We start from the raw sequence: 21,890 nt of genomic DNA, 5'->3' as shown, positions 1-21,890 counted from the left end.
AAGCGGCTAGCCATCGAGAAATTGTACACGAAAATCTGTTTAGCGCCTCTACCGGGATCCCTCAGAACTATTATGGCAGTACATTTTAAATGTCAAACTCTAGATACTCGACATTACCGACTCTAGAGAATATTATACTATTGTCAATTCGAAGCGTATAGCTTTTATTTTATAGCCCTGACTTTCGGACAAAGGCTTAGGCGTTGCATTTGACTATTTTTAAAATAAACATATCTTTGTTTTTTCTTCGTATTGTTCCTGTATATAATATAACTGTCTATTTCTTTGCAATATTGTCTAATTTCTCTTCTATATTCATGAAGATAGGTAGGAAATAAAAGTACTGTAGTCTAGCAAACCAGTTATTTTAACGAGAAGTGAACTTATATTACTATTGGTCAGTGTGAGTCACAGTAGTTACTGTTTCGAACTCGTTTTATGTGTTTTGTTTATAGCTAAAGTAGACCTTAAAGAAGACTTATACTATATAATAAATAGCTTCCGAAAGAGTTAACTTTAGCTTATTATATCCGTTTAGTAAATGATTACCGTTTGCGGTATATTTAAGTAGTTGATCCAAATTGGTATTGACGTAAGTTGATACTTTAATGTGCCAATAGGGAAAACGTTAATTTATGCTCTGTATTTAAAGTTACTTTTAATATATCATAACAATATATCTTTAAACTAGTCCATCTAGTTCCAAATTAAGCATAATGTACTATGTCATCAGACAATTGACAAACATACTTATATTTCTGTCGTAAAACCATCTCATTAGTATAAATTTCTTGTAAGAAATGAGAGAGTATTAGATCGAAATGTAACATGCGGCAAAGCAATAGCTATAAAGTAAAACGTTCTCAAAACGACGTGGAAATAACGCTTGTTTGTCATAAAAAATATTTTTACGACGTACATACTTATTAAGTAAATTAACTTGTTTCGCAAAAGGTCACGGGTATGCGTGGGAGTTGAAATATTCACAATTATTGTCAAAATTCCGCCTTATTCTTTTAAAAACAATTCTTTATTCATACAGAGTAAGGTCCTTATATCAACCCGCAGATATATTGCAACTGATAGGAACAACAATGTCCGTACTCCGTATTTAATTCCACATTAGATTGAATATTAACCTCTATTGCAATTGCTTAGGATGTATAATAGCCTGAAGTGTTGCGAAAACCCTTTGAAAATGTAAAAACGAACTCACGTGTCGGCGTCGAAGACGTGATCGGCAAATGAAAGAGACATCCTTATATTCCGTCTGTATTTCTTGGAAATCGTCCGTCGTTTCTCAATCGTAAATAAAAAACAGTAAAAGTGTTTTGCTATGTCGGTGATTACGTAAAATCTATTGCCGCCATTACTCAGAATAAACACAAGTATTAATATTATATTTCCTAGATGGGTTATGAAAAGATGGCAGACACCCAAGTACGGATGGTGGAAACGATTGATTTATTCCATAATCGTCTTTCTAATGGTAGGACGTTTATTCTCACTAATTTCAGCGGCTTTTATGGCGTCAGTAATGCCTTTATGCCTGATCTTTCAATATCGCACCAATAAAACTGACTTACGTACTTCAAGTGTATGTTTTTTTAAACAATAACGTTTGCTTTAGGCGCGGTTACGATCTCTCATGCCTATAACATATTTAAGGGCACCCGCATACGCAAGCGAAGATATGTTAATCTTAGGAATGTTTATTACTAAGATTTGCATTAGAATTTATTTTCGGAACAGAACGTCTGACATATATTGCATAGAATTTAGAGTTTTGCAAGGTTCAAAGACCCAATTTACATCCACGACAACGAATTATTCGAATACTTGAACGCCCATACTTACCATATATTTATTTATTGTTCACAGATTCAATGATGGCGGAGCGATTATGAGGTCGAACTGCGAACGACTTTTAGGTGAGTCCAGAATGTAAATGTATTATGCAAACAAACATGTTTATGGCATAAGCACATAATGGGCCTATTCTGACGGTTAATCGACTATCTATATGGATAAATGCCCTCTCGGCAAAGTGAAGGGTGTGGCTCAAACCGCGAGGAATTAGTCTGCTGCCCACGCTTCTTTGGGTGACAAAATAAAGTCATTAAATTTATTTTGACAAGACTCTGTACCGACGATGATTTAGGAGTGCCCCACATTCCGAGTAAAGGCAGGTTAGAAATAATATTTATGACTTAAGTCATAGACTTGAGTCTGAGACGCAAGATACGAGACTGATACCGTCACTTGACCTACGGGTGTAGATAAATATTTGTTTATTGTCATTGCTTATGTATAACAGTTTGCTCTGTCTTTTGTGCTGCAGTTTTACGATTGCTTGTCTAGTGCGACGCGACAAGTCTTAAGTAATCTGAAATACCCGTAGCGGCTATAAAGTGCTTACTTTATGGATGTATGCTCACTTGCTCAGTTATAACATGTGTTCATTGCGTTGTTTCATAAATATTATATTTATATATTTTCCGGCATTGAACATCAACTTAGTTCCTTAATAACACTCTCAGACCTAGACAGACGTAAGTATACTTATTTTACTATTATCTTATGTCTTTCTTCTGCTGAGTTTCTGGTGTTTTAGCCATACAACAATTTATGTGTTCGCCGTGTCGTCATAAAGTCTTCATGTCGATTTCGAACAATTCCGACCGAGCCTGCGTCGAGATTAAGCAACTGACTCGTATAAAACGTTTCAAACTTTGCAACAACAGGTTGTTCATGTATAATCGGCAGTCATTATAGTTAAATTCCTAGTATCACAGATTTAACAAAGATAACGACTTATTTCAGTTCGCTACTGGGTTTGTGTTGTAGTTGTGAGAAATGTTAAACCTCCTGTAACATTTCAATTCTTAGTAGTTATGCTTTCTTAGTAAATAGATGCTTCTATTGTGTTTTGACATGAACATGCACGTAGCCGCTCTCTCTGTTTTCCTGATACCAGAAGTAAAATCATCTGTATATTACAATTCTGTATTTCTTTGCATAGGTGTATTAAATATATCCCTATTTTAGCTGCGTGTAGTACGTAGATCGGCAAGTGAATAACTGATGTACCTGTTTCGATTACTTAAAGATAAACTGACAACAGTACACACAACAGACTTGATATTTAGCCCAAAAAGAACAACAATCTATTGCTTGGTCTTTCTATTCCATACTGATAAGATACATATATCTTCACTAGCTGACCCGCGCAACTTCGCTTGCGTCACTTAAGAGAGACTGGGTCAAAGTTTTCCCCGTTTTTGTAACATTTTTCGTTACTACTCCGCTCCTAATGGCCATAGTGTGATGTTCTATAGCCTATAGCCTTCCTCGATAAATGGGCTAACTAATACTGAAAGAATTTTTTAAATCGGACAAGTAGTTCCTGAGATTAGCGCGTTCAAACAAACAAACAAACATTGTATAGATTACAATGTATCTGTAGTAGTGATGGTTGAATACATAATTTAGATATGGAAGATTCAGAGAGCATGAGCAAAAGTATATTGTTCACGTACTTTGCGTTACTAGTTTGTATATTTTATAAATCAAGTAATTTCGTCACCTCTCTTTTCTGTAACACATTAAAATATGCAAATAGACTCATATCTTAGCATCAAAATAGTTTCCTTTGCAGTTGCCGAAGGGAACACACCTACATGTCGTTAAATTATTGGGTCTCTTGACCTATCCAATCGGGTTCAGATCTAAACAGAATTTAGAATTCTACACATATTTTATAGATTATTCAGTAAATTCTTAGCTCAAGTTTACATGAGATTGTAGTTGTGATATCTGTTGATATTTGTTTATTTATTCGTATTCTAACGCTTTTTTTACACTGACATCTGTCCTTTAGTTATTTTGCTTCTAGAGTCCATGATAAGTTTCCACATTCATAGTTTACTTCTATTGTTAACCTAAGTTGGTGGTGATGGTCGGGCAGCCGTCTATCCCAAAATTCGCCACCGGTTCCCATTCCTTGCCTAACACTTTTCTATGTATGAATAGTTTAAGCCAATTTTTATTAAAATGAATCATCGTACTTCTTCCTTTAAGTTATTTTCTTTCAATGATACACGTTACCTTCTACAAAATGAATGTTAAATAACCAATAAAGTACTTCAATCTTGACTCTCATAACTCCTTTGTTTGTTAAACCGGCATTCTCGCACCTATTTTCTTTGGACTATTTTGTGAGGTGTTACAAATTCTGCCTGAGGCGGGCTAACAATACAACGTGTACGATCTTGTACCTGCAGTGTATGGTATAAATTGGTTACGCCAGTTCGCTTACGTATACTGAATAAGTAATATTGGTTACCGAGGATTCTATTACGGAATGTTTGGCTTAGGAAATTAATGGTAGCATAATCAATTGTTGGATAAATACCGTTACTTCGTTTTTAAGATTCGATTTCTTTTGTGCGGTTACCTTTTTTTATTTTTATCAAAAGTTCTCTCTGTTATATTATGAGATCAATCGGGGCGAAACAGGAGTGTATTCATTTGCCTCTATTTACATATAGAGATAAGACTATTCAAACCGTTTCAAAGGAAAAATCTTTGAAGGTTAAAATATGTTTCTTTATAACCAAATATGTTAAGTAATCTCAAAATTTTGTAAATATTATGCTTAAAAAATGCGCTTCAATACTTGCTTCATTTTGTCGTTTACCATGAACTTAATATTACCGTATAATACCTATACTGTCTGCTTACTCAAATAACGCTGATTTTAGCAAGACAATGAGTAACAGTCATGGAGTAAGAATTTAGTCTGTTTGTATAAGGTGTTTTGTTACATTTTCTTGCAATAACGTGGGAACTATGGAAAAACTTGTACACTTGGCATTTGTTTGTCTTCGAAGTTTATACAGGAATTTGATATACCGCTGTTTCTTTGAACATATGAATTCATAATTATTCTTATAAATCACAATATCTGCACGAAAAAAAAAGTCATTGTTAAGCAATTAATTAGTGCAATAAGCAATTTCAATTTAATTTCATACAAATAGTTTAACATCACCTGATGTAGTTTGTAATGTCGAAAGAAGCCTTCAAAGCATACCTACTAAAAGTTTTGTTAACGCAATCACATTTGAGTTTTGTGGTAAAAGTAAGATTCTAACGATAAACGCTCATTATCCTAATGATTTGCCCAATTATGGAGTCACAAGTAATTAGTTACCGTAATTTTGAATACGAAACATTTCCCAGTCTAATTCCACCGAAACAAAAACTACAACAGATTCAATAACGCACGCAAAATTTGAAAGCTCCCGACCACACAAGATTACAAGAATTCATTATAAACAATTACAGTCGGCCGCAATTAAACGTACTCATCACAATAACATTAGTGATGCTCACGATCCGTTACTCCATTCCCAAAGAAACCACGCTAAGATCAAAGTTCAGCCGATACGTGTACATACATATGTATGTTAATAAAGAAATTGTTTAATTTATTGTAATCAAGTTTGTTACGGTATTGTGATTGGATTGCGAACATTGTTTTTGATCTGTAACGGTGTTTGATAGAATATAAGTAGCTTGTTTTTTATGAGTTCTCTGTTGAGACATCCAGTGATGTACTTGCATCTATATCTCGTCTGGTCTTAACAGGTCTTTATAATAATAGTCTCGAGTTTAGTTACGTGCTCGGAATTTTACAAAAGACACCAATTACTTAAAACCAACATTAGTACTACATGTAGTAGAAATTATTTCGCCTATAGCCAGATCATTATCGTAACGTTCATAATTTAGAATAAGCCTTGTAACATTTTTGTCTTTATTGAATCGAACTGTAGTAGTATTTACGAGATAAAAGTATAATTTGTAATTTTAACAAGTTGTTCATGGCGTGTCTTAGATGATCACTACATGTGAACATTACCATATCATTGCATCGGTATGTGTTTGCTAAAAGCTCAATAGAAAATCGGTATGTAGGCTAATACGGGCTTGCACGTACTTGTCATTCACACAATAGATTAAGGCGTCTTCAAAGACATATTTAAAATACTTTAAAACCTCTATGACATTTGCTCGCTAAAAACGAATTTAGTTTAATTATGCTCATATATTTGTAATTTGACTTTCTTCCTTTCAGAGGAAAAATCCTCTCCTCTGAACTAATTTTGAAAAAAGATTTTGCTAAACTATTTTGCTATTTTACTACCGTACGTATTTCCCTCATAAATTGAAGAATAATAATGTTGAAATCTTATTTGTTTAAAAACTTGATTTAAGTGTAATGTATGTGTGTTGCTATTCCAAAAATCGTCCAAGCATAATCTTTGGTTTATGCGTGTAGTAAGATTAGAAATTTCCAATAAACATTTATTTTATGGTTTTATCAAAGAACTTTATTTTGTCAACGTAATCTGTACATTCCTGCGCTCGCTTTAACATGTAGATAGCGTAATATGAGATCATTAAACCCGTCTCGAATTTCGTTCCCATGACGTAAGAATACTCTACTTTTAAAGCTCACCATAAAATCTAGTGGATATCAGATTGTAAGATTGTAACCACATTATGCAATTCTTGTCTTGCAATGTGGATACATAGTGACAAATGAGACAGTATATTTGTAAATACATTGCATTAAATAAGTCCACTTGCCTCTCTGGCGCAATGAAATAAACTGTCTGAAGTTGATGTTATTTACTGAAAAAGTGACAGTTCATGAGTCTGAAATACGGCTAGTAGGTCGTTGACTTAAGTAGATAATTCTTATAGTAGTGTACCTAGCTGTTGACGATTCTTATACTAGTTTGTTCGGTTATAAGACTTTACACAATCATAGCACAACATTTACGAGACTGTGAAGCTTGGAAGACAATGGGACCTCGAGCCTCTTCAGGTTTACGCAAAGTATACAAGCTTTTTAGATTCACTCAATGATCGTACACGCACAATACGCATATCAATGAGAAAGTACGCTATGTTCAGTCTAAAGATTAAGTACAACCAAATCATGAGTCATATCTAATTCAAAGCTGCGTGTAAAAGTGGGTTATCATAACAAATTCAATACAAAATCTATAGTCCTGGTTCTCTTCTAAATACCTCATAGAATACCAAATGGCGTTAGACCACACGTACCGACCGTTCCGCACGCTACTCCGAAATCGCATTAAGTAAATCTTAGGCTGGAACACGAACCTTTAAAGCTAATAAGGTCTTTACAATGGCGGCACGGCTTACCGAACTCTCCACTTACGAAACATATGGATTTCATTTACGCGCGTCCACGCTTACTGACAATTTAAAATTAATAGGATTGAAATATATTATATTGTACGTAAAAGGGTACTGCACAAACCTGTGTGATTGAGAAACGGAATTGGACATAGTGAAGTGCTTTGTTGATGGCGACTTGAAACTACTGTTTAACTTGTGTGTTAAGTCCTTAGACTTACGTAACTTGTTTTTCTCACACGGTTTCTATTTTAGAAATATGATTGTACTCATAAAATTAAATTTCCTTTCATTAGGGACTTGCGTAATAAAAGACAACAATGTATATGTAATGGTGTTTGCTTATCAATGCATTTAAAAAATGGGTGTTTAGACCAAGATTTTGATAACATAATTTTTAAATGTATATGTAACTAGCTGACCCGCGCAACTTCGCTTGCGTCACATAAGAGAGAATGGGGCATTATTTTCCCCGTTTTTGTAACATTTTTACTGGTACTCTGCTCCTATTGGTCGTAGCTTGATGATATACATATAGCCTATAGCCTTCCTCGATAAACGGGCTATCTAACATTGAAATAATTTTTCAAATCGGACCCTTAATTTTTAGCTTTATAATATAAGTATAGATTATTTGTGCGATCCACAAATAATTGTTTTGTGTCTGGTTTTATATTATTAGTAGGATCTGTCTACCAAATTTCATCAAAGTTTTTCAATAGTTCTTGTGTGAAGGTATAGTTTGGAAGAAACAATCATGAGGAATGACATGTCCGACAGTTGTTTAACACAGCTCGTTAAAGAATGTTGCATTTAAGTTAATAAAAACTTGGTATGATACGTTTGTGGGGTTTTCTCTAAAACTACTGAATTATTTCACGATTTTTTTTACTAATACAAAGCTTAATTATTCCTTAACAACAAAATATGCTTTTTTTCACGAAAAATGTTCTCAAAATTATTTATGTCTCTTAATATAACGAAGTCGCGCTAAGGCATATCCGCCATTAAAACAGTTGCCATGACAACGGATTTTTGTTATTTCAATGTCATTATAATATTGATTATTCGCGATTTCTTGACTTCACTTGAATTTTCCCGAAAAATGCGTCATTTTCACGGGGTAAAAAGTAGCCTATGTCCTTTCTCGGGTATCAAAATATCTCCATAGCAAATTTCATGCAAATTGGTTCAGTAGTTTAGGCGTGATTGAGTAGCAGACAGACAGACAGACAGACAGACAGACAGAGTTACTTTCGAATTTATAATATTAGTATGGATTTGCTAAAATCTCAATTTATGAAAAATAAACGTGGACACGCAAGAGTTTCTTGTACCTACCAAAATAACCGTAAAATGCACTGCTACAAAGTTGAACATTCATCCATCTACGTACTACAGTCAAACATAAATAACCACTAAGGAAACACAATTCACAGTATGTAAACTAACGTTTGACTGACCGTCGACGCCTGCAATTTGTTTCCCTATGTTTTCTACACAAGTTCTCGCTATAACGGTACGAGGCTCGCGCCCTCGTTCCAAAGTGATAATGCTTCTGTAACAGATAGCTGATTGGTGCAAGGAGCAAAGGGAATTTATAATTGGAAAGATACGACGAAAATTGACCGTACCAAATTGCTGATCACGTAACCATTATTATCTATTGCGAAACATAATTGAATATCAAACCGAGTATTGAAATTGGACGCTGTTCACTTACAAAAAGAATGATGCTAATAGATCTACGTGCAATGAAAGTTACCGGAATTTAAATTGTAAAATATCTGCTAACTATTTCCTAAGTATTTTTATTCTTTTATATTGCTGAAAAAATGTTAGATAAAAACTTCCATTGTTTACTTTTTACGTGCCAATAATTTCAAAATCAATTGTAACAACAAGTTAAGTTTCATTGGCTACTGAGGTCAGCGCAGATGTTAATACAACAGCAATACGAAATGTCGTTTAATACAGATTCCAAGCTTCAAGAATCTCGTTGATTTATGTCTTTCCGCTTGGTTGAACATAAAATGTTATTGTTCCTTTAACTTTCTTTGATTAAGATTAGAACAAAGCTTCCTGCAGCTTTTTGTCTCTTTATTCTCATTCCCAAGCTCCATTACAATATTGTAATCTAATGCATGTACACACACGTAATATACGTCAGTGTATGTGCCCGTTTGTAATTCACAATCGTATCTTCGTCTACGGCGTCTTAAATCTTTAGTTCCCTAACGGTCCCTTTATCCTCTTGCGCATCGGTCTTCGTTTCTCAGGCATTTATAAGTTCGCCTTTATTTGCTTCCTATTTAGTTTCTAATGAATATGTATCTGTATCGCCCTGTTTTGCATTTTGTGTTGTGCGAAATTCTTGCGTTATCAAATTGTTCCTAAGTACAGAACTAATGTAGGCTTTAAAGAATTACTAGCTTATTGTTAAATCTAGTTTATCGAACACATGTTTTGACTTTTCATTGTATTTAATTCAGTCATTGATATTCCACGTGCGCTTATGCTAAGCATCGATATCTCATACGCTTTATTACATATCAACAGTTAGTTTATATTGAAATTTATACGTTTTCAACCATTGATCAAAGCGGATCATCTTCCAAATCCATCGTAAGTTTAACCTTAATACTTTATTTATGCAACATTATCGATTCTATTTTTCTCGGACAAAATTTGAAACGCAAAGCAGCAGAATCTGCTGTGTCATAAGTTACGTCAGTTTTGTGAATCATTATCGTCAAAGTAATGATTTTATTATGCGGGTATTGTCGATTGTCGGTATGTGGTCTGAATCTGGGCTCTTACTTGTTATTCGAAGAAATCTGTCTGAAGGTAGTAGAAGCGCCTTATACGAAATTAAATGGATTTTATTATTTTATAAATTGTAATAAAATCTCGTCTGCTTCTCCCGTTACGACTACGATCTTCGTCCGTTATAGATTCGCAGGTCTACCAGTTTTTAATTGAGATAGTTTGATAGCCTTTCCGAAATTAGCTCTTACAGTTAGGCATTAAAATTCAGTAGATATTGCCATAATCTTATCGCATTTAACTGTTTATACACTTATAACTGTATAGACCTACAGTTTATTCATTTTCGTAATATTTTGCATATTCGCATGCATAATACCTGTAGTAATTTATGTAAGTTTATTCAAATCGTATTTGATTACAGAATCTTGTACATTGTAGCGTCATTTTCGCTAACATAATGCCTTTCAGAATTAGTCACTAATATCAAAAGATACTTTAACCAGCGTAAAATAAATTAATCAAAATTTCACAAACGAAGTGGGCAATTTATCTAATATTTATTCAAAACATATAATATATCTTCACAATCAAAGCCATCTGCTTTCTCTATATTATCACTCAGTACTCCCACTAGCCTCACATTGTATAATAAATGACATTTTATCTCCGGCAAAAAATAGTTTTTCAATTCAAGATGCTCGAATAAAAGTCATCGAAAGTATCATTTATTTTATTCACAGCCAGATAATTATTAAGCTTGCTTCACAAAGACATGAAAATAGAAATTAATGTTTGCAATTATAAGTGGGTATCGTTACATAAGACCTGGACCATACTGTGCATAAAATTTGCTTCTTCGATACTGATAATTGCATAATCTTAAAGTGATTGGATATGTATTTAATAAACTTTCACTAGAGTGGTTCATTTTGTGCTGAATTCGCGGTGCAACGTTAATTTATGTATTGAAATGCGCTCGCTTACATAAAATCAACTGATCACTCATGTTTTTCATGTTTGGACCCGCTGTATAGGCGTTCATTGGCACAGAACTAGTATCTTCAATCTTCGCAGACTTGCTTCTGGTTATTGCAATCACTCGATAATACCGCCTGCAGGGATCGAGGCAATCCATATCTCTCCGCTGACTTTGTAACTCACTTGAAATGACAAGTAAATAGTACGTTGCCTTCTTAGGGACTATAATATATTTTAACTTTAGTTTCTACTTCTAGTCTCTTACTTTGCAACTTTCTTTGCGTGCGTAAAAGTATTTTGATATTAGATTCAACAATATTTGCTTCGAGGTTCTTAACTAGCGAAAGTTATGATTGCGCCGTAATCACTTTAAAAGCACTATCTTATATGATTAATTTTAAAACCGGAGTCCAAAATTGACGGACGGGTTCACCCGTTGCTTCAATGTAGGCTCTCCAAGTAATTAATGTGTGTAAACTGGTTGGGCAACTTGTCACTAAACTGGTCAACCTGTTCAGAACTTTTGGCACAAACATCACCGCTATATCGTACCATCTTTGGTAACCGACACGTGTTTCCATACTCTGCCTTTTGAATTATGAATGGTTTTTTCGTCTTGAATTTTATTATCAAGAAATATTGCTACGTGTTTTGAATTTATTTTGGGTACCGTTTTGATTTTTGAGTGTTAATGGTTTTTGTAAGAAGTTGTTAGCAATAATTTAGCTCTTAAAGTTGCAAATTAATTTGTACTCGATTTATTAAATAATTAAAAATTTCAGCATATTCATGAGCGATGATGTCCATATTTAGTCGTCGTAAACGATACAATCGCTCAATCGCCTCGTACGAAGCGGTTGTACTGTTCAATGTATAATACGGCCAATACTTTGTGTATTTGATTCCAAAAGATTATATTATTCATCTCAAAGGCCACAGTAAAAGGGTCATCTTGCCTACTTGACAAAGAAAATATCTCTATCAAACTTGATCGCCAATCGCCGATATACAGAGTATACCGACCCTAAATTCCAATCGTGGCGATTCTCGATAAGCGATACGTAAACGTTCTCGATTGTCTAGTACCGTTCTATGGGACTATCGTTAAATTATCGCTCACGATTCGCTACTGAGCCGGCGCCCTACTATTACGGTATTGCGAGGAATTGCGATGGTTTTAACGGCAGACTATGACACTGGCGCGAATCTAGTGTATTGTGACGTCATAGCCACGCATTGTAAGTTTATTGCCTTACTAGCGCGAGCTTACGATGCAACACACAATAGAACACAATGTTGGACCACTTTTAGAGTGTGAGTTTGTATGAATTGTATTTGTAGAGTCTGTGTGGTCTAAACAACGACTGTTGTCATTTATGACAACGTTGTCTGAATCATAGGCTGTAAAATACTTGTGTTATTATGTGGAACATTGAAATATACCTACTGCTGAAATACTGACCACCGGGATTGATTTCGAAACAAAACCTATTTCTCTAGACTTTTTTATCGATGTACCAGAAATAAATTGTTAGCATTTACTAAAAGACATGTCTATCTTCAACGATTATTCTATTCCTATCATAATCCCGTTCCTATCTTTCCATTTTATACAATACAACAAGTCTTTCTTTGCCAACTTTAAGCGAACTTTAATGACATCTAGTAAGAGCAATTATCAAATGCTCGTGCTACAGGACTATGTGTTGTTACTATACTAAATCCTGCATTACGAACTATCTTAGTTTTCGAACGTTAACATATCATTGTAAAGGGCTTTCACTACTTCATTGGAGTCATTTATTTTGACTATCTTTTTACTTTCATTTCGAAGCCTCGGGAATATCCGATAGATGGTCGAAAAAGGAGATCATTTGTAAACGGCTTTCGCTAGCTATTTCAATGGAGGAGTTATTTCCCGTTTTAGGGAGACTTTAGACATGTGGTCTGTGAGATAGCCGTTTTCTGTAAAATATATTAGTGTTCAGTATGTTTTATAACATCCGATTCATTAAATTGATGAAATTTGTAGTTCTTCCTCTACATTTTTCTTCACAATCGCCATGTGAGGCAAATTTGGTGGAACTGGATGTAATTCTTCTCTCGTTATCACTAGTCCCCCCTGTTGTTTGTCTACTCTAAGCAATGTTCTTGGTAAATCGGAGCAATATTTTCCACGATCTCAGAGTATAAGAAGCCGTGGCAGGAAATACTATAACCTAATTTGTTCCTTCATAAAAACAATAGCTAAGCAAATAACTTCGACACTATTATAATATGTTTAACTTAAACATTGCTATTTCGTAACCGTCTCCCATATAGTATAATTTATATTCAGTGTTTCTACGAAACATCGACCACATTACCAATCTATTTATTGCAAGTATTATGTATTCTCAATTCGCAATGCTCTGATTTCGTAACTTTATTAGCAATCGAAACAGTATTTACATCTCAGTACTGACGCTTCAAGGAGTATATTATTAAGAAACCGTGAAGACAAACTCCAAATTATTTGCCTACAATCAATACTTAGATCTCACGTACTTTCTAAATTATTCAAAATTAAATTACACTACCCAATTACATTGACATCGCCAACAAAATGAAGACATTGATTCTAGTTAATGTTCGAATTATGTAAACTATGCATTAGTTATATAAGAAATCGGGTGTTGGCTCTTACACTATAAATCTTCTGCGCTAATGGGTTTCCCATGTTAGTGGTCACTGCGACGGTGTAACACGCGGCCTCTTATAACTCGAGTAACAATGTTTGTTGACTTTTCATTTGTGGGCGTGTGCGCTGAAATTGGCCGTCTAAGACACCGTTACATTATCGACGTCACTGTGGGCTTCGTGTATACGGAGTTTTATTATATAGATAGGTAATTTGATGGGCCCGCTATGTGTGCAATCGGAAATTATTTGAACGAGTATGGCAGCCATGAGAATTCCATCGTAACTAGAACACTTGATAACCAAAATTGAGTATAGTAATTAGATGTTACTCGATGCGCTGTTCTAAAGAACATAGTGCAATGAAGGTATCTAACAGGTTACGATGAATGAGTGGTTTGCAGTGCCTGATAAGCGACGGTGATATATACAATATGGATAGAGCTTTATAGTGAACGTAGTGATTGTAAATATATGTAGATAATAGAGACTACTAATCAATGAGATTTCATAGGAAAATGGTAACTCGGTCTTCAGAGGAGCGATTGACTACTACTGTCGAACAACTGATAAACACCTCTAGCGGGCGCCGTAGGAACTAACTTATGAGTACAGTTTAAATGTCAAACTCTTGATACTCGATAATACTGAACGCGACAGTAGAAAATGGCGCTACAGTTGTGTAGGCAATGACATTAACCATATTTCTATGGACAACTTAGATCTACCGTCAGTTTCTTGCAAGATGTCTTAGATTAGAAAATTATACCTTTTTAAATTTATTACTGTGTAAGGGATAGGTTGGTAGTATCTTTGCCATTATTCGACACAAGTTTATGGTCTGTGATCGTATTACCGCAGGCTATGCGGGAGCCGATACCTACCAATTAAGTCTTGTTTATGACTTACAATAAGTACTTTTACCAGTGATTGGATACGTTAATCGTTCATCAACGTACGTGAGATCGGATCATTGGACGTTAAGCAGGCAGTGGCAGTTACTTCCAGTTGGTTACGTCAAAACGAGGCATAAATAGTAAATGATGTATAAGGTACTATGTATTTAGTGCAGTTCAATCCAGTCGACTGATTCAGCCGTTTAGATATGATTATTATACTGTGATTTTTGACCAAAATCAAGTAGAGAAATTAAAGTTAAAGTAAAGGACCTAATGTTATGCTTGTTTAAAAGTCAAACTGCATTTTTGTGATTATACACACTTACGAAGTTAGACAAGTGTACGTTTGTAGAAAGTAATTTATTGTGATACTTAAAAATTGTTTTGAATTTGAATATACATTCGTGAATTTATGTAACACATCTTCGAGTCACATACTTCTCAAGATTGCTTAATGAGCCTATGTATCCCATCGGAGAATCGGTGTCTGAAAACAGCTTGCGGTTATATGTGAATACGGCGCCGTATTTTATACCTGTTGTATAATGTGTGCTATTTGTACTAGTATATTGGGGTCAGCTCTCCGACTGACCTGATGCAGCGGATTACTTTGACCCGCGCGCCACATCTAGTGCTGATATCTTAGATTAATATTATGGGCCGTTAACTAGCTTAGGGATTTATCTTTGGACTTATCTATTGCATTCCTTCGTTTATATTTAGACCTTTACCGCGGCTATAAAAGCCGTGTTTAGCTAACGGTGTTATCGATAAATCGAAAATGCTGTAATTTTATTTCTGGAAAATGATTTTAGTCCGATTGAAACAGCATATTTAAAGCAATAAAACTGCTTATATATTTGATAGTACAAAAATGTATTACAGTTCAAAGTCAGTTGGAAATAAATCAATAGATAAGCCATGAATATGAAAATCATAACTGCATTTATTACTAGTAACCGAGTCGCGTACCACTCGTTTCTTATACAAACATTTATTGTCAATGCTCTAAGTAGCTAACATTGTCTGACCCACTTCTTAGAAATGTATTTATACATCTGTATAATTGATCTATCGAAACGACATTACAAAATTAACAATTCAATTGTGTCTCGATATACCAATACTAACTAATAAAAACTTATTACGCTCAGTAACGTGTGGAATGAAAAAAAAGTTTGAATCGATTTTAAAACGAGTTAGACAGTAGCGATTACAATCGATTGGTTACGATGCAGTTTTCTAGTTGCGATTCCGTGTCGTTCGAAACTTGAAGTGAATTTTAAACACTCATTTGGACTATTACGCAAACTTTTTTAGAATGGTTTTGTTTGTTTTTTTTTGTGAAGTAGTTTGTTTGAATTTTATAATTACACTCTTTGAACACAATTTGAAGACTTGTTTATTTGATCCAAGTATTCTTGTTAAGCGGTAAACAACAATTCAAGCCTGCATTGTATTTGAATTTAGATAATACTTTGGTAACTTTAGAATGTAACTAAGCTTCAATAATATCATACAATTTAAATGCTTTAAAAATCAGAATAATTTCCCAAACTACGCATATTATTATGCCGACAGATGTTGCAAAAGTCTTCATTCCCATACTTAAGTATCGGAATATCGCATAAATAGCCGAGTTTGTCACGAACACACCATCAAATCATAAGCATGACTCGTAAAACGTATGTGGGTCAACATCTTCGCTGTCGAACCTATCAAGAGTTTCTCTATAACGTTTTAGTTCAAGTGCCTTTTTGTATGGAGATTGGAGCCCTTGCTTTTAAAACGCCTTTTAGCTCCCCTCCTACATTTTTACGCTGATAGTCCCTCTTGATTCTCGATGACTCTTTTACACATATGCTGTAAAACTTTCCTTAAATACTCTTAGTAGAGTATGCTGAAAAGTTGATGATATCCTGAAGAGTAGATGACAAAGTAAGGGCAATAGAAATTGTTAGGTACATAGATGCAACAGAACCAAAATTCAAAAGATTTTTTGGACTTTTAGGACTGTTGTAACTGTTCAATGCTTTAATACTTTGAAATAGGAACATTGACCATCTCTCTTCAGCAAAGCATAAAAAAATACTTACGGAAACGCGTTTCTGTCAGTTCAGATACGTTTTATAACTTCTGAACTTAGCTTCTTATAACTGGTGAAGAATGTTAACTAGCGTAGACGAGTTCCGTGTAGGCTTCACGAAACCACTACTAAAGAAGCGACGCACCAAACCAGTAATGAAATCACCCATTGTTCAGCAACCGCTTGTACTTATAAACCTCAGCAATTTACACCACGACTAGGATTCTCCTTGTCCCGTTACATAGCCCAAGTTCCAGTTGAGTTTATAGGCCATGCAAATATTTGTCCCCTTGTGTCGCACTCACGACTGCATAGAAAGCAGGCGCCATTAGCTTCATTAAAAAACCAAAGTACTGAGGGACACCGTTAAGCTTATGTATTATTTAGGTGTGATGTTATATTTATGTCTTCTTTGTTACACGTATACGCTAAGGGACAGATGTTCTATACTATATGTATATGACGTCGGACAGTGATGCGATGTCGCCGGATTTCGCTTGGCTTGCTACGCTACGGTTATATTATAAGTCGCGCGATGTTTAGCTAATTCGCCTAGCTTTATTTAAAATTGTGTCTGAATGTAACTACAAGTGTCTAAGCAGAAGAAAATAACTAAATGAACAAGTAATTCAATTTACGAAGTATTTGTAACATTTCCGCTTGTATCGTACTATCAGGATAGTGTCACATACATGCTATAAACTTTATACGTTAGTTCCACACACAGGCCGACAAGGAACAAGACTACACATTAATTGCACTATGCGGTCACAAGCTGACCGTACGCAGAAAATAGATGCCGATTGTAATTGCCATCGTAAAACCTATTTTATGCTTAGAATTCGTGTTATAAGAAATCATGAAAATAGCGTAAAATTATCTGTATCGTACAATAATATAAAAAAATGTTACAGTCTCTATTTGTGATTCATAAAGAAAATGCTTTACTTAAACCTAGTTCTTACTGACGTTTAAGATCTTTATAGTAGCAGCCGAACGTTTACTTAGTAAACTGTACGTTTAAGAGAATAAATCATTCGCTTACGAAGAGGAACAGTATATTATACTATCGCATTTACAATATCAGAAAGGATTGCATACCCGATATCGTACTTTGTAACAACAGAATCGACACCAATACCTACTTTAAGTAGATAAAGTACATACGTACAAGCATTCTCAGCGATATCGCGTCTTGTTTTGCATATCGTTCATGAATATCGGAGTACGGGGGTTAATCAAATATCTAATGAATCAATTGGCGATCTAACGTTTTCCTAGTGGCCATTTGCGTTGCGACTCGTACTACGAGATACGAGTAACTGATGTGTGATAACAGTAATTGAATGGTAGACGACATTGGTAGATAGCTTTTGTTCAAGGTATTGCAAAAAATAGGTAAATAATATACTGACTGTAAGTAGAACTCAGAATTAGTGGTACTGGTTGAAGAAGGTCTTAAGTAACCTGTATTTTGCTAATCAAGCGACACCTACCGAGGTTTAAAGGTCTTGAACAAACTTTCGAACAGACATTATAGGATGTTTGTTGCCGTCCACTGGTAGTAGACAAAGACTAACACTATTTTAGTTTTGCTGATTCTAGAGTCAAATATAAAGTATGACAGTCAAAGCAGCTATTAAACGTTTAGTCATGTTATTGTAGGTATCTCTACAAAGCATATTTTATTAGTTGGCCTCAAGGATAACATGAGCATGTCGAACACCGGCTAAACTTTAGGCGGTTGACTTCGACTTATATGAGCGCATCAATTGACACTCTCTACTAAAATAAAATAAATATAACCCATTACACTCCGATTGCTGGGGACCTCTCTTCCCCCGAAATGAGGGAGGGGTAAGACCTTGAGTCTACCAAGCTAGCCAGGTGTAGCTTGGGGTTCGTTCTACAACATTTTCACTTTAAAGCCCACCAACATCTATTACAAAACCAGTAACACGAACGAGAATAAAGTTCGAACACCAAGTTGCCATAACATTACATCAAGTTACCTGTTGAAATAAAACCACACTTTTCTCTGTAATGTCCTCGCCCGTTCCAGAATAGCTTTTATAGACGACTAAACACCGCCTACGTAGTTAGTAATGTAGTCCTATAAATTGCACTTCGTTATGCTAAGTCGATAGGCAGGTGGTCCGAGTATTTTCCAGCTAGAGATAGATGGAGCTGTGTGCTCGTGTTACGGAAGTTCAACTGTTTTAGAAATTTTCCCTTTTAGTGGAAAGTAAAACGCTATTTTACTAGGTATGAGCGCCTATCTATATGGGCGCAAATGTCGTAACGTAAAAGAAGGTATACCTAAATTTATTCATTAGATAATAATGTAAAACACTGAAAATCCAGATCGCTTGTGCTGTTACTAATAGAAAGTTGTGTAAGGTTTTTGAAAATCTTTCTGTAGTATTGAAGGCTACCCACAATTTTGTTAAATGTCTGCATTGAATTCACACAGAACGCTACATCTTTTATGCATTTCGCAAAAATACTCCCCATCTAGCAAAGAAGCAGCGTAATATAGATAACGATATTCTCAACCAATTGGAATCCCTACGAATAGTTAAAAGATGATAACCAAGTAGTACCTACGGTTTATGTAGTTGTAAACCGTAGGTACTACTTAGCTATCATCTAAGTTTTTTACTTTACCTACCTGGAAATTACATGTAAATGTCAGGGCAATCAGTAGGTAAGTTATGTACAGCGGTTTATGCCTGTGGTTATGCCCGCATCGGTAAACGCACAATGCCCTGACTAAATAATACGTATAATTTATTATTTATTTCCGCGATTAGAAGCGGAGACGTCTCCAGCTATAACTGTAGAGGAAGAGCAAATAGGCCGTTGTAAAGTATTGTGGGAATATTTATAACTGTCTGGATTCATAAATATCCCTGAGCAACGCTATGGAAAATGAAATAATATTACTTGCAGTTAAGGTCCTTGTAAAGTTCACAATAGCACTACGCTTTTACAGGTGACGTCGTCTAAAAGCGAATATAATGTTCTCGGGATAAAATGTTTTATGTGTCGAATCATTTGTCATCACAATATGTAGCGTGATTCTGTACAATCGGTACTATCGTGTATCGAAAGTTTGACTTTGAAAATATGCTGCCAAAATAGTTCCAACGACGACCGTTAGAGGCGCTGCGCGCTGATCAGAATTTCATACAAAATATCTTGATGACTAGCCGGCTGTCGGTAGTTGATAGTTGTAAAGAATCGAGCACTGTACATCAATTTGTGACGTGAACAACAGGCACCCAACCTTTTGCAATTTGTAATACTAGTGTAAATCAGCCTTTACTTAAATGTGCCTGCTCATCAATACCTACCTTTTATAATAGTAGCCCATAAAACTATACAGTGTCTCAGCATAATCTAATCTCCTGCATTAATTAGCATCATAACAGAAATAATGGAAAACCAGTCACTATTTAATGCTGTTAACGACAAACTAAAGCTTTACTACAAAATATTGCACAACAAAGCAAACACCTGTCTTTTTTACATAAGCACCAGTTCCATTGAATATTCATTTCCGCGAGTCGCTTCTAGTATTCGTATTCGTAATAGGGTTGTGAGATATAAATTTATGATTATGATTTCCCGGACACTGCCATCCTCTAATAAAGTCTAATAGATAGGTTCCCAACCTTTTATGAATCGCCGCCTCAAGGAAAAAATCGGCGCCCCCTTTTCTATAACAGTTAAACCATTTTTTTCTTATTAATCGTTTGTCATGGGATCTGCTACAGCCCCAAGGCATCAACGCCCGCTAGGAGACGGTATCACTTTATAGGAAACTATGCTCTTATAAGTATTAAGGGCTGAAATCTCTCATTTTCGGGAGCCGTCCTATGGTTATGTTTTAGAACCATCTATGAGTGCTAGAGTAAGTTTACAGCCCCTGCATTCTCATCGGTAAAAATAACCCGGGATATTTAATTTATATAACAGATAATATAATCGGGACTAGCGTACGATTCCGGGTAATTGACGATTTCCCGGGATAATCGCTGATTTACTGGTCATCTAGCAGCCCTAATTCGTCCTATGATTTATAAGTAACCAGTTACCATGTTTGGATATTCGTTCTCGATATTAAAGCAACTGATTTAGTACCATTGTACGAGTCCAGCTTATTACCATAGGTTCTTCTTTAATATACACATGACGTATACGCGTTAGTATGAAGAATTATGTTAATCACCTACAAGCAATTATAAACTCTTTGCTTAAGTGTCAAGGTTCATATTACTATATAGGGTGTTGAAAGTATTTAGCAGGGCTAAAAATACTACTGTCTGTTCGTTATGAATTATGTGCGAGCTTTGAGGTTTATACATTTATTTTGTATCGGATACACGGTTACTTCTTTAATCATAAATTATGAACTATTATTAGAAAAACATAACTGGTATTAACTAGTTATATGCGATGAAGAGTTTGTCAGTTGGCATCCGAAGGCATATCTTCCACCGTAAAAAAAAGGATTTTGTACCTTAACCTGAATCAAGAAAATTAACACCGTTAAACATTGTAAAGAGATATTTTACTTGCATAAGTAGTATAAACAAGGTCCTGTATGTGTGGATTTGAATGAAGCAAGGGAAGTTTGTAAGGATCGTACCAAGTTGTGTTCTCCGGTCTCTGTCTACCCTTTTGGGAAGAAGGCGTGATTTTATGTTTGTATGTATGTATTATAAACAATAATTAATTTCGCTTTACATTATATTAAAGGTCAATAAAATCGATAAAGAACACTATTTCTCGTATCATATGATCGATTCAGCGTCAATTTGAAAGCGAAGTTACCTAATTTATTGTAGACTATTTTTTGTTAGCAATTTCACAAGATTTGAATAGATTAGACTTAGTAATATTGCTAAAGTAGTTTTTTAAAACGCTATTGTATTTCAGAAGTAATTACGGGACCGAGTGCTCTCGTTGATTGCGGTTAGCGATTTGGTTCTATAAAGGTGCTTATAGATTAGAACATTTCTCAAATATAACGGGTATATAAAATTCCATACAAAAATAATCTTGTATTCCCACAATGTTGATGTCTAAGTATTCTCCATTAACTTGCTTTATTAACTGGTCGACAGTCAACGGAAAAAAAATGTCTGATATTATTCTTTATTAACATTGCTTGCAAATTTTTGGCCGTTCCTGTGACTAAAGAGCATCAAATTCCTCGTGCTATTTTATTCACATAG

At 34.9% G+C, this 21,890-nt stretch overlaps 1 protein-coding gene across 5 annotated transcripts in view; it reads left to right on the top strand.

Annotated features, from left to right (window-relative positions):
• Cad99C (cadherin 99C) overlaps positions 1-21,890 on the top strand; it is a 163,345-nt gene that overhangs the window by 66,337 nt on the left and 75,118 nt on the right. For all 5 annotated transcript variants that reach the window (XM_076119704.1, XM_076119703.1, XM_076119700.1 and 2 more), the window contains one exon: positions 1,882-1,931. The gene's annotated coding sequence lies outside the window, so the exon portion shown is untranslated. The remainder of the gene's footprint in view (positions 1-1,881; positions 1,932-21,890) is intronic.

Source organism: Anticarsia gemmatalis, chromosome 11 (assembly GCF_050436995.1).
Source record: "Anticarsia gemmatalis isolate Benzon Research Colony breed Stoneville strain chromosome 11, ilAntGemm2 primary, whole genome shotgun sequence".
NCBI classification, from domain to species: Eukaryota; Metazoa; Arthropoda; class Insecta; order Lepidoptera; family Erebidae; genus Anticarsia; species Anticarsia gemmatalis.
Note: the sequence above shows the minus strand (reverse complement) of the source record. Positions and strands in the feature narration are given on the sequence as shown.